Source organism: Protopterus annectens, chromosome 5.part0 (assembly GCF_019279795.1).
Source record: "Protopterus annectens isolate FY-2018-M chromosome 5.part0, PAN1.0, whole genome shotgun sequence".
Classification (NCBI taxonomy): domain Eukaryota; kingdom Metazoa; phylum Chordata; order Ceratodontiformes; family Protopteridae; genus Protopterus; species Protopterus annectens.
This window is the reverse complement of record NC_056735.1, coordinates 1,303,727,372-1,303,743,978: the sequence shown is the minus strand read 5'-3', so window position 1 is coordinate 1,303,743,978 and position 16,607 is coordinate 1,303,727,372.

The following is a 16,607-nucleotide window of genomic DNA, read 5'->3' as shown; positions in this document are numbered from 1 at the left end:
CATATAGTTCTAGGAGCTTTATCTTAAGGACATTATACAGATAAAGCATATCCCACTGAAAACAAAGAAGATGATCATAAAAATGAATAGTCTGATCCATGAAAGCAAGGTCTATGCCCAAAACATAGTTAATGCAGAAGAGTTGAGGGATAGAGGTGCTAAGTTCAAATGTATAAATTAGTGAAAACAATGAGATGTGTGTGGATTGGGATGAAAGAGACAGACAGCACAGAGATTCTGGCAGAGTGCCTGAAGGGTAAATGAGGTGGCACCATTTCATAGAGCTGGGATCAAATCATGAAATGAACTAGCTATATGGTGATGATTAGTCATGTAAGGATCTAATTTACAGTTGGGCGGACAGGATAAGCAACAGATTCATTCCCATGTACGTTTTGTGTGTTCTTATGCTTCATGTGCATAACTGATGAGGTCACTAATATTCTGACTGTTCCAGTATATTTTCGGACTTTTTGCCTTGGATAACTGTTGTTAATGGACTATGATGCCACTTCTTGGAATTTAAAGACAGTAAGTCCAAAAGAATACCACATAGTTGCTATTTGACATAGTATGAAAAACAAACTGACAATAGGAGTACTATATTATAACATTTGTAGCAGAAATCCTATGAGGCAGAGGAAGCTGCTATTTAGGAAAATAATATCACTTACTTTAGAAATATTATACCCTTTGAATGGGTCTCTAAATATTGTCATATGCACACACGCCTTTTATAAAAAATATATACAAGTACAAAAACAAAGAAACAAGCAAATGAATAAAACAATCAGTTTGAAATTCTGCCATCATCCCTAATGGATTCATCTGGTGCAAGGCTACACAATTATTTGCAAGAAAATAGTCTTAAGAAATTGAGCAAGGGTGTAAACAGAATTATTTATTTCCTCATATTATTTGAAAGAGCAAAAGTGTTAGAACATTAACAAAGCAAGCAACATTAAATTGGTGCACAAAACTGTAGCTGGAAAGAACTGGGATCACATAATCAAATAAATGAGCGTGGATCAATAATACCACTGGGTCATTTGAATAAAACAAAAATATCAAAGCCTGACAGTCCAGCAGTGTCACTGATGTATGCACAAGCTAAAGCATTGTTTTCTTAGAAAGGTGGCACTGGAATCTACTGGTAAAACAGGTTTTGTAGTACAGCAGTGTAAAATATCTGTTCATAACAGATATTTGCATTTCCAGGCAAAAGTTCTAGGTGAAGTCTGCACATTTTTTCATGTAGATGAGTTGTATGGTTCTGATGAGATATTCCTTCCTGCCGACACTAATGTGACATTTGACTTGTTAGTGGTTTAGGGAAACATTCAGGACTACAAAAAGATATACACCTGCCTTAGTGTAAGAGAACTGCATACAAGCAGTGGTCATGCTTTGTGTTGCATTGCCTTTAACTACTTTACTAAACCACAAGTGAAAAAACACATGTGAGCTTCTAGTATCATGAGGTCATTGTTAATATTACTTCTTTTGCTACATTGTGTATCACTTCGCAGATTCACAAAACATGTTTTTAACATTTCCCCATATACAATCTTTAAAACATTCAGCTGCCTTTCCTACACAGAAGGTTTTTCATGTACACACTGCTGTGTATGTACGAAACAGAAAACTCAAAAATATTTTTTCATGGTTTAATGGATAAATTAATTTGTTACCAGTTCATAAAAACTGTCAACCCTTGCCACATGTAAATGGTCTTTATGCAATTAATTAATGTAAGTTTAAGTTAGCATTACAGCTTGAACCTACACAAAGCATGTCATAGAAAATGGACTAAAATTAAATGTTAAAATGTTATGTCACATTTAATAAAAAAATCTTTTGTCCCACCTTATAGTATAGATAACACCTCACTCCAAAATAATGACTATGTGAGAGACCTTGAAACATGGCTAGATAATTGCCACTCCTTTAACCAACATGTTGCAACAGCGGGTAGGAAATCCTATCTAGTGCAACTGATCACAAAGGGCCTGTAGAGCAAAATGAATATTTACCCTTCTGTATTCTGCACTGATTAGGCCTATCGTAGAATACAATACTCCCTTTGGGATGTACGTTACTAGACATACTGTGCAGATGGACAGATCCCAGAGGCTCCTAACAAGATAGATCACGAGCCTAAAAGACACGAGCTACCAGGAGAAGCTGGCAGCTCTGTCCCTGTGTTCATTGTCCTGTACACTCCTTAGGGGCAACTGTGTCTTGCTTTTCTGGCCCTTAAGGATCCAGCTGTCCAAGATCTCTTATCTCCACAAATCAAACAGTCAGCAAATACTAGGATCAGAGATCTGAACCTGCTTCAGCAAATAAACAAATCACTGTGGAATGATAGATTCATCACTCATTAACTTCTCCTTCTCTGTAACAAACATCCACTGTGGATCAAGCAATGTGGCACACTATTTTCCTTTAAAAAGGACTTAGACAATTGGATGAGTATTCACAAATTCGACTTCAACATGGCTCTATCACTCCTTAAAAAACGATGAAAGGTGTACAGGTGGGTACTGGCATGTAAGTGGCCACATGGCCCAGTTGCCTTATATTTTCTATGATTCTATGATTCTGTGATTAATTTTATTTCAACCAGTGACACTATAGGTTTTACTTAAGTTATCTTTAATCCACTAATTAGGAGCCAACTCTCATAAACATAATGTTTTCAAGTTATGTGGTTATACACGCCAGTATCTTTTTATTTTTTGTTCAAAAATCATTAACAGTGATGGGCTTCTTAAAATTAAATCTTGAGGTAAATAAACTGCTAGTAGAGCATAAATTAAACAGCATTATGGTGGCTTCATGGTGAAGAAGGATGAAGCTCTGGCCACAGCACTGATGACCTCTGTTCAGTTAGTAAGTTTGGGCAATGAATCTGGGCAATGCATTTGAGAGGGACTAGACAAAGCTTCCCCCAAACTGAAGGGGGGAGGGAGGCAGCCCATCATGCTGCAATGCTAACAGCTAAAGGAGGCCAGGAATTACAGCACAATGGATGGATGAATGACCAAGACTGTGCCCTGGCATGACAAGCAGTGCATGCCATTTTACTGAACATAGTTCTATGAATGTACATGTTGTGTGTGTGTGTGTGTGTGTGTGTGTGTGTGTGTGTGTGTGTGTGTGTGTGTGTGTGTGTGTGTGTGTGTGTGCACACACACACACACACACACACACACACACACACACACACACACACACACACACACACACACACACACACACAGCTGTCTCAATCATAGCCCAACCTGCTATTACCATCAACATAGTGTGCCCTCTTTAACTTGTTCCTCCCCTTTACACCCAGTCCCAAATACCTTTATGTGTTGCCCCTTCCTCCAATCTACTTGATTCACTACTTCCTGAATCTGAGACCATCGCCCCTAATCACTCTGTAGCCCCACCACATAGGCATCTTATCTGATTTTTAGTCCCCACAATTTCAACACCTACTTCCCCACTTATATATTATGCTTGCTCAATTTAACTGGAGAAATACAACATCCATGTAGGACATGTACTACACGAATACTGGTCTAAACCTTCTGACACAAACATACCTTTGGAGTACTGCTGCTGTCCACACCTCCTATTTATCTCCGACATCCCCCATCCAAACCCAGTCCTTCTACACCCTACATTGACCCTCCCCCCAAATCCTGCTTTCCCCTGCCCTAGCAGTCTTTTCCTCATTCTTATCATTCTGCTATTTACCAACAATACTAGCTGTGATGACCATGCCCCGGCCCAGCAATCGAGGAGCCTCAGTCCTCACCACTAACACCAGGGAGGTCGTCTCCTAGAAGAGAGGAAAGGATAACTAATACACACAGTAAAGTACAATTTCCCTTAAGTGCACACAGAGATCACAGTCAGTCTGGGGCTAGTTGCTCCCTTGCTTACCAGGTCACCAATAAGACTCCCCACTGGCACAGCTATAGGGTTCAGGTCTCAGCCTAGCTGGGCAAGCTAAAACCTCCAGTACCCTCTCTGTCCAACCAGTGCTTCATGTCCCTGCCCAAGTAGCTGACACAACACACACACACTTTGAGATAAGTATTTATATAACTTTACAGACACTCCTGGGAAAGGCTGACTCAGATTCTCCAGCTGTGCCCCTTTACCCAGACCATACGGTAGTCATCCCTGCTACCATCCAGCTAATAATATCAGCTACTAAAAGGCTCTTAAAAGGGTGTCCAATTATTGCTGTGCAATATTATTTTCCAGTGATAATGTGACTATTCAGTCTAGGCTTATTGGAAGGGCTTAGACAGTAAACTCTATAAATATATAATGTACTCTAAAGCATAATTTACCTCTACATAAACCAGCCACAGGTAGAAGGTTTTAAAAATATTTAATAATAAATGAATAAAACACAAGACAAAACTACTACACCACAGAGATATCTAAGAGTTCAGAGATCACATAGAAACTTAAAATAATACAGTAGGACAGGTATGATTTCAAAGAAAAATATCTAATTAATATTTACTAGCTTTAACTATTCCTACAAGAACTCACAGTGCTATAAACTTACATGTGAGCTTAGGCAAAGCGCTGAGTTAGATATCCAAGATCAAAATGTTCCAAGTCTCTTGTTGAACAATAGTTTTTAAACACTAACTAACATATCTGCTGAGGCCCTCCCAAATGACATCATTTTGACACTTAAGTTTTCCCAGTATTCATATTGCATCATCTTGACACCTAGTCTGAGTTCTCAGGCCACAAACTGCCTTATTTAGCAATCTAACACCTGATCAGAAACTTACAACAATAAAAGATATTTCACATGTATACTCTAGCAGAAACCAGAGCAGTAAAGCACCATCCATATGTAAATTCTGGTCATAAACTTTAGCCTTAAAACAATGGGCATGAAACCTTCATCCAGACTCACTGGAGCTAAATTCTAACATGAAAGGGTCACAACATGCTTCACTGGGCCAGTAGAGTGCAATGTTGTCACATTTTTTGCAGTTCCACATTTCACAATATTCTTTTACACTCAAGAAAACATACCTGTATTTTTAAATTTATTTACAAATGCCAGAATTATATATCAAATTCTATTTGACTAGGCTGGCAGCCTTCGTCCATCTCTTCCCAGTTGTCACAATAGCATCAATCTTTCCTCCTTTAACCTCATTACTCTAACACTTCCCTAAATGGAGCTTCATTTGCGAGATATTTTCTGCTACTCTGTCACTTCAGTACCTTCATTACTGTTTCCCCTCTTATAGGGATTATTCATCCCCCTACATTCCAAATAGCAGACCTCCAACTACATTTCTCTCACTTCCCTCCCAAACTAAAATCTTACCAGCTGAGATACACAAACTACCCTTGGGTGCAATTATTCTCCCTTTTTTGCCTGCATCTGAGGTGGACTGCTCCCACTACTCCACCCTTTGATATGCCACTTGGTGCTAATATTCCTGGTTCCAATACCTTCCCCCGACCTGTAAGTCACTACTAACATCCTTATCCTGACTAAAGTCATTTACTAATGCATCCTTATTCAAAGGAATTTATCCCTCCATCATGGACTCTTACATACTCTGCCCTGACAAATCACAATACAACTTTCCTCTCTCTCCCATTCTTTCACTACTTCATCTCTGCCCTCAGCAATCCTACTGCCTTACCTCCCACTCAGAACTAGTCACAACCCTTTTAATTACATTCTTTTCCCCTGTAGTTTTTACTTCTTTCATTACAACAGACCACTTCCTCTAGACAGAGACCAGAGGTATGTTAAACAAATGCTTCAAAAAAGTTGTTATCACATGGATCATATACTTTACGTACATTTTTCTTTTGGAATGACACCTTTATTTATTCCCTCAACTTCACACTTCAACTTTCCTGACCTTCTCCCATATACACAGCTTGGATAGTATGTCAGCACATCTAGTAAAAATACAGCTCTAATATTACCTGTAAATTAGTTCAAATAAAGCTTGAGTTCTAACCTTTGTCTGCCCTCTTTGGCAAATTATACAAAACTTTCCTAGCCCAAATTCATATATTTAGTTCACCTACCTTTAAACTACACCCACTCTACATCTAATGATTGTATTATTATATATTAGATATTAGAATGGCTTGAATTGCATTATAATTCAGACCTCCTGTAGTCCCATATAAGCACACATTTCTTTGGCCCCTATGTCACCCTCTGAGGTGGTCATTGTGTAACCTTCATTTCTTATCATCATATCATGTCTACACATACACAGAAAATGGTGATTTGCATATATTAAGTAGTCTAAGATCGCTGTCTCAAGAGTATTCCCTTTTCTCTGAGGTATTATCTTGGAGTTAGCATATATAAGTATCAGGGTGTTGGGGGTGCAGCCCCCACATTGAAGGAGGCAGGGGTGATTGTCTTCCCTGAAAAAGGTAACTTTAAAGGAGAACAGTGATTGTCAACAATCTCTGTTCTATTTTAGTTTTGTTGTTTTTTTATAGCTCCAGGACTCACAATTAAGGGTCTCATTATTACAATAAGGATTCAGCAAATGTTTAATGCCCTTGTTTTCAGTCCCTTCTGACTTCAGCTCGGTTGTCTCTCACTAATCTGTTTTAACTATTGACCTGCTTTGCTTGAATATGAGCCACCTCCATTATCTCTCCAGCCTGAAAATGCATTATTGCCTTCTGCCATTTCAGTTGCTCTGTGTTTTTCACACAGTCCTTTTTCCAACCATCCAGCTCCACCCTCATGCCTAGTAGTATTTCTCATAAAGCCAATATGTTGCTGGTCAGATTGCCAACATGTCCAGGACTACTGAGCTTCTGCTCTCTTTCTTTGCCCATTTTACCTCCCTCTATCTTTCAGACAGATTTTCTTTACTCTGAAAAAGAATGCTGCCATTACTTTTACAGTCCATCAACCTTTTCTATCCCTGCAGAGCAGAGATTTGTGTTTAAGCTGTCATTTTGCTTACAGGCTCACCAGTGCCCTCACTCTAACCCACTTTAATGGCAAAGCCAGTGTCTTCTGCCCTTCATCAACCCTCAAATCAGTACTCTCCACAAGGTGAGTTAGTACAGTGTAGTCCTGTTAATTAGCTCCTTACCTTTCAATCACCCACTATAATAACCCCATGAGCCTTTCTTCGCTCCTTGAGGCAGCAGATAAATTGATTAACCTTACTCAGTCATTTTCAAACAAGGACACAAAGACACATTGCCATAAGACATAACATATAACTGATTGTGCAATTGAAGGAAAAGAAATTTGAGGTGTCATTATATATACCCACAAATGCAATCATGCTGCAATTACATTTCAAGTAACTGTTTGGAGAATATTAAAAAAGCTTACTTCCCAAACCATAAAATAAAGTGACATGCAGTTCAGTATAAAAATGTTGCAGTTTCATCATATATGCATATAAATTCTGCCAGCACTCATACCATGTAGCAACACAACCAAGCACATATTTGATCAGAGATGACAAAAACACATGATCCTAACTACAACATAAAGTGACGGTGCAATATTGCTTTTTCATCACATATGCTTGTGAATACCACTTCAGGCAATGTATATTTTTTCAAACTTTATAAAACTACATTAGCTCAAGCACTGACATAGCTAAGATTTTGCAATTACATGTCAGTCTCCAGAATGTATCCCCTATCCTCAGAAGTGTAGCCCTCTCCGCAAATCCCAAGCACATAAAAAAAAACAAAATATTTATCTCTAGGCCAGGATAAGTCCACTATGTGTCTGTAACTTAAGACACAACACAACGTGCATGTGCAATATAAGAAAAAAAGAACTTTGCAATTTCGTCATATGTATGCTTGAATGCTACCATTCAGTAACTTTGGGCAATAACACATCAGTTAACATATATATGGTCATAGTCCATAATCATTTTAGATCCATCTGCCAAAGTCAAGAAAAAACACTACAAACAGCTATCTTTGATTTCTGTATCAATCAACTACTATAAACAGATGACTGAAAAAACAAGTAGTAGTTCAAATTGTAAAAATAATTTTAGTATTTAATGAAAAAAATATAGCTATTTTGTATTCTTATATGCTTGGTGAAAGTTAAGTGCTGCATCTGTGCTAAAATGCCCTTTTTAGTTTTTTTTTTAGAAATTTGGCGGATCATATTGCCATCTAGTGATCAAATTGGGAATAGACAAAGCAGTGAAATTTATGTCAGAGAAAGATAATTTGCTCTGTTAATATTCAGTAGGTTGAGACACAGACTGCCTACCCTCTCAGATGGAAACAAGTCATTGCTAATACAGAAAATCACACGTCATTTAATAGCTGGCAAAATTTAACCAAGTCCTGGAACAGTAAATGTGCATTAACCAGACAAAAAGATCTAAAGTTACTATGTCTTAATGGATTGTGTATTGAAGGCAAGTTTGGTTTGTTACATTCATAAATCTCTGGCTGTAACCCATATGACCAGATTGATTAGTGAAGCAGACAATAAAGATGCTCTTGAAAAAGGCAGTGGAGTGAGCGACTGAATGGTTCTCCCATCCTGGGAGTTGGGTGGTGGTCAAACCCACTGCAGTGGTACTGCTTTAGAGACTGGAGGCATGGCTTGCAGAGTACCGACTTGGGACATGTATTTAGCTCTGCCAAATCACATCTGCATGGTAGCCATTATGGAGCATCTGCAGGGATATGCATGTTCACAGGGAAAGGTATAAGCATTCCTTGATCTGAAAATATGTATTCATCTGATAGGAGAAGGGATTGGACCAAAAGAAGGAAAAATCTATCATGGCTGCTTAGGTGATGGCTGTGTTTCCCCTGTCTCTTGCACTGGCTATTAGAAATTAATTGGCACAATTGAGGTAAAAGCTAAATGTTCAACAAGCATTAAGAGCCCTGAATCGGTATCAGCCAAACAGATGTAACAGCCATGATAGAATCCTGGCTAACACCTCCTGATCCTATGCAAAACTATATCAGCAACAATTTATAATACATATCAAAGCATACAGCCCAGGAAAACAAACTATTGGCTGCATTATTTAACTTATAACAAAAACTTCACATCCCAGCTAGTCACCATATCACAGGCAGTATAATCCCTCATAGCAGCAAATCCAGCACCATTGCAATACTGTAGTTTAATTATGAACATAAACACTACAAACAACCCAAACAATGGTGAAATGGAAATGAATATTTCTTTGCTTGGATTTTGAGTCCTAAGTGTTTGAAGTATGAGCACTTGTTTGGGGATTCCTTATCTACAGTTCCATCAAAGACAGTCATCCAAAATTGCATAATACAGCTCTCCAAACCTACCACCGACTAATCAAAGCTTCAAACATTTGATGTGCAATTCAAACTGATTACTTAATGGTAAGAATCATCACACGCATTTGCTTACTTCTTTTACCAGCACACTACTACCACCACCAGAAGTAAAATACGTAAAGTAATCCCATTACCCAAAAGACCTGGACCACTATCAGAAAAAGCACTATACCATAAGCTAGGTGTGGACTAGCACTCCTGACAAGCTGCAACATACAAAAAGGACTAGCTGTTTTTCACACACCCAACATTGCTTTCATTCTAATATCAGTACTAAGTTTCTCCTACTTAACTTTTATAAACTACTTACCAAAATAAGTAATTAATGGATAGTATTTTGCAGCTATATTTTTCAATCTGCCCAAGACTTTTAGCCCTATATCTCACCAATTGCTGCTTCATAGACTAAGTGAATGTGGATTAAGTAAATACGTTGATCAGTGGTTCACTAGCCGGAGAACTCAAGCAGTTAGATGGAAAATGCTACTTCTACCCATTTCCCTATTGCTGTGGGAGTACCAGATTGAATTTATATTAGACTCTTACTGTTCAGCATATTGTGAAACAATATGTACAGAATGGTGCTGCACTGGTACAATACGGTGATGACTCATTTTTAATCTGTACTAGTACCTCATTGGAAGAACTTCACAAAACAACACAGCAAGTTTTCAACTTACTTGAACAATGGCTAGTAAACTCATACCTTCTCCTGAATGCAAATAACAGCAATAATAATAATCCTAATAATAATAATAATCATCTAGGAAGTTCATCTATAACAACGCAATCAAGACTTCTGCATTAATACACATGAAGAAGCAATACAGCATTTAAAACTGCTCAATGTTTTCATAAATAACCTCAAATCCAATAAATATATAGACAACACAAGCATCTCTCTCACCCTCTAACGCCTAATTTTACTTTTCCTACTGATTTTCTTGTAGACTTAAGTATCGAAGGGAATTCATAAACATACCAGAATGCGTATACTATGTCTACACTTAGTCTAATTTTTCTGCGTGAATAGACAGCGCAAAAAATGTGGTAGGATATTCTTGAATACAGAATGTGTACAGTTGGTACACACTTAGTGTAGGCATTCATGACTATGCTATTACTAAAACCAACCAAAAAATTAGAATTCAGTATAGAGCTAAATGCCATATCTTTCAGCACGTTCTAGACCTTATCTCATATACGACTTCTACCATCTCACTTATATGCATATCCAATATTAATTAAAGACCCAAAACAGTGCATTTGAACATTGTAAAAATAACATTGTGTGACTAATCACAGGGCTGCCATACAAGTAATACCCCTATCAAGATTTACAAAAATAAAATTGCTAGAACTGCACAATGTGTTAATACTATTCCAGTTAAAACTTGTCCACACTATCCTTTACAAAACAAGTAAATGCCCTAATGAAACTATTACAAAGATACCAGCCAGGGATGGCTTGTTGTACTGGCTGCAGGGCTGCAGTCCACCAATAAAAAAAAATGTGTTATGTTTGTTTACTTTTTTCTTACATGCTGGTCTGTCTTTACCTCTGTGGAGCATGGAACTCAGTGCAACACATACGCAGAGTTTTGAGAACTTCCAAGGTCCAGTTAATCTACACCAAATGGGGCACAAGGCAATTGTACTTTGTTACAGATACTCCAGGCAGAAACATCTCTCAAAAATCTCACTGAGCTGCTGTAGGAAGTAGTGAAGAGTCACTTCTATTTTCTCAGGAGCTAGTCTGACTGAAAGTGAAACGAGAAAGTAATGAACATGAACTCTGGATATATGAATGAAGGAGCAAGTTTAGACACACACACACACACACACACACACACACACACACACACACACACACAAACCTTTTTTTTTTTACTGGACCTGTGCATGCCACATATTCAGTATTTAGGAAGACTACTTTATATATTTTTTCATTTTATTTGTGTCTGAGCATGTGTGTGTGTGTGTGTGTGTGTGTGTGTGTGTGTGTGTATGTACATATATAATAAATGTATATATGTACGCATATATCATATATGTATGGGTGGGGGGCAGGGGGGCACAGATGCTTTCAACTGTCCTTCATTTCACACAATGTCTTTGATCTTGCCCCATATTTTGGGCTGTTTCTCATTAAGGTTATGTTTTCTGGCACAACAGTGAAGATTGCCATGACTAATTAGTGACAGACTTCCAGTTGTGTTTATTTTCACACATGCAGTTATGTAGGTCTTCTGGCATGTATGCAAGTTCATTTTAGTAACCCTTTGCCAGACCTGATAGACTGCCATGTTGTAGCCCCATCCATCACCATTTCATGCACACACACTGTCATGGAAGGCAGGGTTACTTTCATCTGTCACTGTGTGCTCAAACATGGCCTGTAATAGCACTTCTGTCTCTGCCTGAAAGACCTTTTCTCTGTTTCCTTTCTTTTGCTGCCATATCAAAGCTTATAAATGTGGACATACAGTTACGATTAGTGAGAGGACTTACAAACACAATATTGGGTTCATCTCTACCATAACACATCAGTTGGTTAGTCATTATATTTGTTTACCAGGGTAGTGCACTGATCTCAAAGGACCATTTGGAGGCACAGCCCAGGTGAATTAGGATCACACAATACATGAACAAAACATACTTACAGATAAAAAGATATGCTTAAAAACAAATATATATATACATATTTATAGAAATGAGAAAAAATTAAATAAAAAGTTTTCATTTAAAACTATGAGAATTTACAGTAATGGTATTTCTATTAATAACAACTGTGAAGGAGTGCAATGCCATACACTGTGGTATTAAATGACAACTTACATAATGCTGGGAGACCTCATTGCTACCTGGGGGTCTACCTACCATCACTTTCCAGATACTTGCATTGCATTTTATGTAATTGTCTTAAACAGTGTCCAGTTAGTAGCAGTGTGGAACAGCATTACTCAGGGTAGGTTGGCAGATGATTTAGAAATGTCTGTAAGCATCTCAGATAGTACCTACTTGAAAACATGATGGAATGGTATTTCACACATCCAGTCAGCCTACAGGTCAGGATGACTCCTGACCCAAATCAGGATACTCATGCCTTGGGGAAAAGTGAAATATTTTCCCTCAATATTATGAATACATGCCATAGATTAATAATGTTATTAATAACTAGAAGCAGGAGTTTACATAGTATTCCATGGTATCAAATGAAAGCATATACAATACTGTCAAAACTTTGCACTGATACTTTTATGAGTGACTATTACTGCTTTGTAAATATTAACATTTAGTTGTCCATTTAGCAGCGCAGCATATGAGTGACAAGCTCATGTTTTCAGGGCAGTGAAAGGTGCAGTCAAGTTGGGGGACTGAATACCTTGCTAAGTGGATTGTAATTCTTTACTCCATTTTTACGTTTGCTTTATTTAAAAAATGAGTGAGTAACTGAGATGGTTTAGTGACATGGGGAGCGGCATTGTTATCCAGAAGATCCACTCTTTTCCTGTGAGACCAGCACTTTATAATGCTCCTTTTCCTGTGAGACCAGCACTTTATAATGCTCCATTAGGATTTTATAAATCCTGTCCTTAGCTAGAGACTATGTGCATCGCTTGTGTTTGTGAGAGACAGGCAAGAGATGCAGGAAATGGTGGAAAAGGTGTGTGACTGTAGCAACTATTAATGCCTTTAGGTTGTAAATAAGTGTAAAAAAGTTGTTGCTATTGAAGTGATTTAAGTAGCAAGGAAGGAAGTATCACATAATGGGTGAAAGCATAGCATACAGGGATTAACAATGATTATTAGCAGCACTCCAGGAGACATAAATGAACATTGATAGTACTCCTCTATAAGAGTATCTTCTTACATTTACTAACTAGCTTGGCTTAGGAGTTGATAAAAAAAAGTGCACTATAGTGTTCCAAGGAAATCTGTGCAACTATATATTTGGAATTACTATCCCTACAAGAATAATTACTGTGTTAATGTGCATTGCTGAAAAATTACACAAGCATTTGTACAGATATAGGTGAAAATAAATTAATCTCTACTGACATGGTGAAACATGACATCTATACACCTATGTTATAATATGTCAGTACTGAAATATACAATGACATTGGCTCATAACTTTCTAACGTAAAATAAGTATAAAAAAAGTAAGTAGGATATGGGTCCAAAATTACTGGTACTACCAATCAACTAGGATATGGGTACAGCAATACTGGTACTACTGATCATGTAGTATATTGGCACAACAATACTGGTACTACTAATCAAGTAGGATATGGGTACAGCCATATATTGGTACTACTAAACAAGTAGGATATAGGTACAGCAATACCGGCACTACTAATCAAGTAGGATATGGGTACATCAATATTGGTACTACTAATCAAGTAGGATATGGATACAGCAATACTGGCCCTACTAATCAAGTAGGATATGGGTACAGCAATACTGGTACTACTGCTCAAGTAGGATATGGGTATAGCAGTACTGGTACTACTAATCATGTAGTATATGGGCACAATAATACTGGTACTACTAATTAAGTAGGATATGGGTACATCCATATTGGTACTACTAAACAAGTAGGGTATGGGTACAACAATACTGGTACTACTAATCAAGTAGGATATGGGTGCAACAATACTGGCACTATTAATCAAGTAGGATATGGGTGCAACAATACTGGCACTATTAATCAAGTAGGATATGGGTACAGCAATACTGGTACTACTAATCAAGTAGGATATGGGTACAGCAGTACTGGTACTACTAATCAAGTAGGATATGGGTACAACAATACTGGTACTACTAATCATGTAGGATATGGGTACAGCAGTACTAGTACTACTAATCAAGTAGGATATGGGTACAGTAATACTGGTACTACTAATCAAGTAGGATATGGATACTGCTACTACTAATTAAATAGGATATGGGTACAACAATACTGATTATATTAATCAAGTAAGATATGGGTATAGCAACACTAGTACTACTAATCAAGTAGGATGTAGGTACAGCAATACTGGTACTACAAAACAAGTAGGATATGGGTACAGCAATACTGGTACTACTAATGAATTAGGATATGGCTACAGCAATACTGGTACTACTAATCAAGTAGGATATGAGTACAGCAATGCTAGTACTATTAATCAAGTAGGATATGGGTACAGCAATTTTGGTACAACTAATCAAGTAGGATATGGACACAGCAATACTGGTACTACTAATCAAGTAAGAGTAATACTGGTACTACTAATCAAGTAGGATGTGGGTGCAGCAATACTGGTACTACTAATCAAGTAGGATATGGGTGCAGCAATATTGGTACTACTAATCAAGTAGAATATGGGTACAGCAATACCAGTAGTACTAATCAAGTAGGATATGGGTACAGCAATACTGGTACTACTAATCAAGTAGGATATGGCTGCAACAATACTGGTACTACTAATCAAGTAGGATATGTTTACAACAATACTGGTAGTACTAATCAAGTAGGATATGTTTACAACAATACTGGTACTACTAATCTCAATAACTGGACAAAAACAGATGACTCAGAGTGAAGTGACTAAGTTCTTAATGAATTGAAATGTACAAAATGAACCTTTCATAAGCTTGGTAGTTTATATTTTACCTCAGAATTACCATCCTATACTGAGCAAATTATCCCCCGGATTCATTAAGCTCGGAGCAAGGCCGGTGTAAGGCCTGCGCTGGCCGTGTGGCGTATAAATGGTGTAGTAGCGCCATATACATATTAATGAAGGTGTGCCGCTACCACATCCACGTGCATAGGACACGTGCGCGAATGCATGGGGTGTTACTAAGCTGCTTCCGGAGGCGTGTCAATGTCGGCTGGCGATGAGCAACCTAAACTGCTGAATATTATAGCCTGCCTGCAATAGTAATCACACCTATCAGTGTCCGTGGATAATGAAACGTATGCAAAGCATGCAAGACAGTTCCTGGCCACACAAAATGGAGAACCAAACAGAAATGCATGCAGCATAATATAAGTTTCCGTCCATGGAACAAATGAAATTTAAAATCGTGTGTCCGTAATGTACTGCACTGTCAGAAGTTATACCCAGTGGAAGTGAAGCACATCATGTCAGTGCGCCGCCAATACACACGTCTAGCCCCATGGGTATGGTCACCAGCCATCCCACAGTGGTAGTGATAGTACACAGCAGGGCAGTTGTGGCTATATAACAACCGTAAAGAAACCTGACAGTCCAAATTGTATACCAAACACACACAAACATATGTATATTAAAATGTGCTATACACATGAACAGGAACGTAACCGTCACATACGCATAGGATGCTATATTCTGAATCGGGATATCAAAAAGTAGAACCCATGCATGCAAATGCAATACGCAACAACCCCAGTATAGCACATAACCTGCACCCATGTCCGAATGTCCAGCAAATCCAGCTACCAGCCTTGTGCATCCGTACACCTGCACATAGCGAGTATTCCCCATATGTAGTAGGAAGTATCGTCCTAGGCAGTGTCCGGATTGCAAATATGTATCCCATGATTGTAAACATCCCATCACAGGTACGTAAATCCAAATGCCCGCACGTTAATGTTACGGCAAAATGTGTGTACATTCCGCGTGGGATAAGTAACCTGTTGAAACCTCAGAGTTGTTTACATGCCACGGTGTCCATTACTGTACACATCTGGACAAAACATGTATGTGTAGTCACGGTACTGTTCAGTTTCTACACAGACATGCAATTCATACTACGCAGGATGGAACAGCTGTCCACCATGCAGGTCATCCCACTAGAGTTGCCACCTGTTCAGATGGCCAAGGTGGGACAACGCTTGTAGAAATGTGAGAATTTGCAGGATAAAACATACCCCCGGCCAGTGCAAAGGACAGAATTACACGTGTATGCCAAGATAAAAGCTTATGCCATAGCATTTGAATAACTTATGCTATCCCAAATAATAGTTATGTGTACCAGATACAAAATACCTGTATCATGCAACTAGTACAGAAAATAAGAAATATATTATTGTCTTAAAATCACAGGACATTTGCCATGTCTTACGTATCATCGCAGGACACAACTGTCCAAAGTGGGACCTCCCCTCGCAAAGAGGAACAAGAGGTAACCCTACTCCCCTCTGAATTATCGACAGTATATATTCAACTCAATCACATACCGACACCACCTCTCAACCTATTACAGCAACAAAA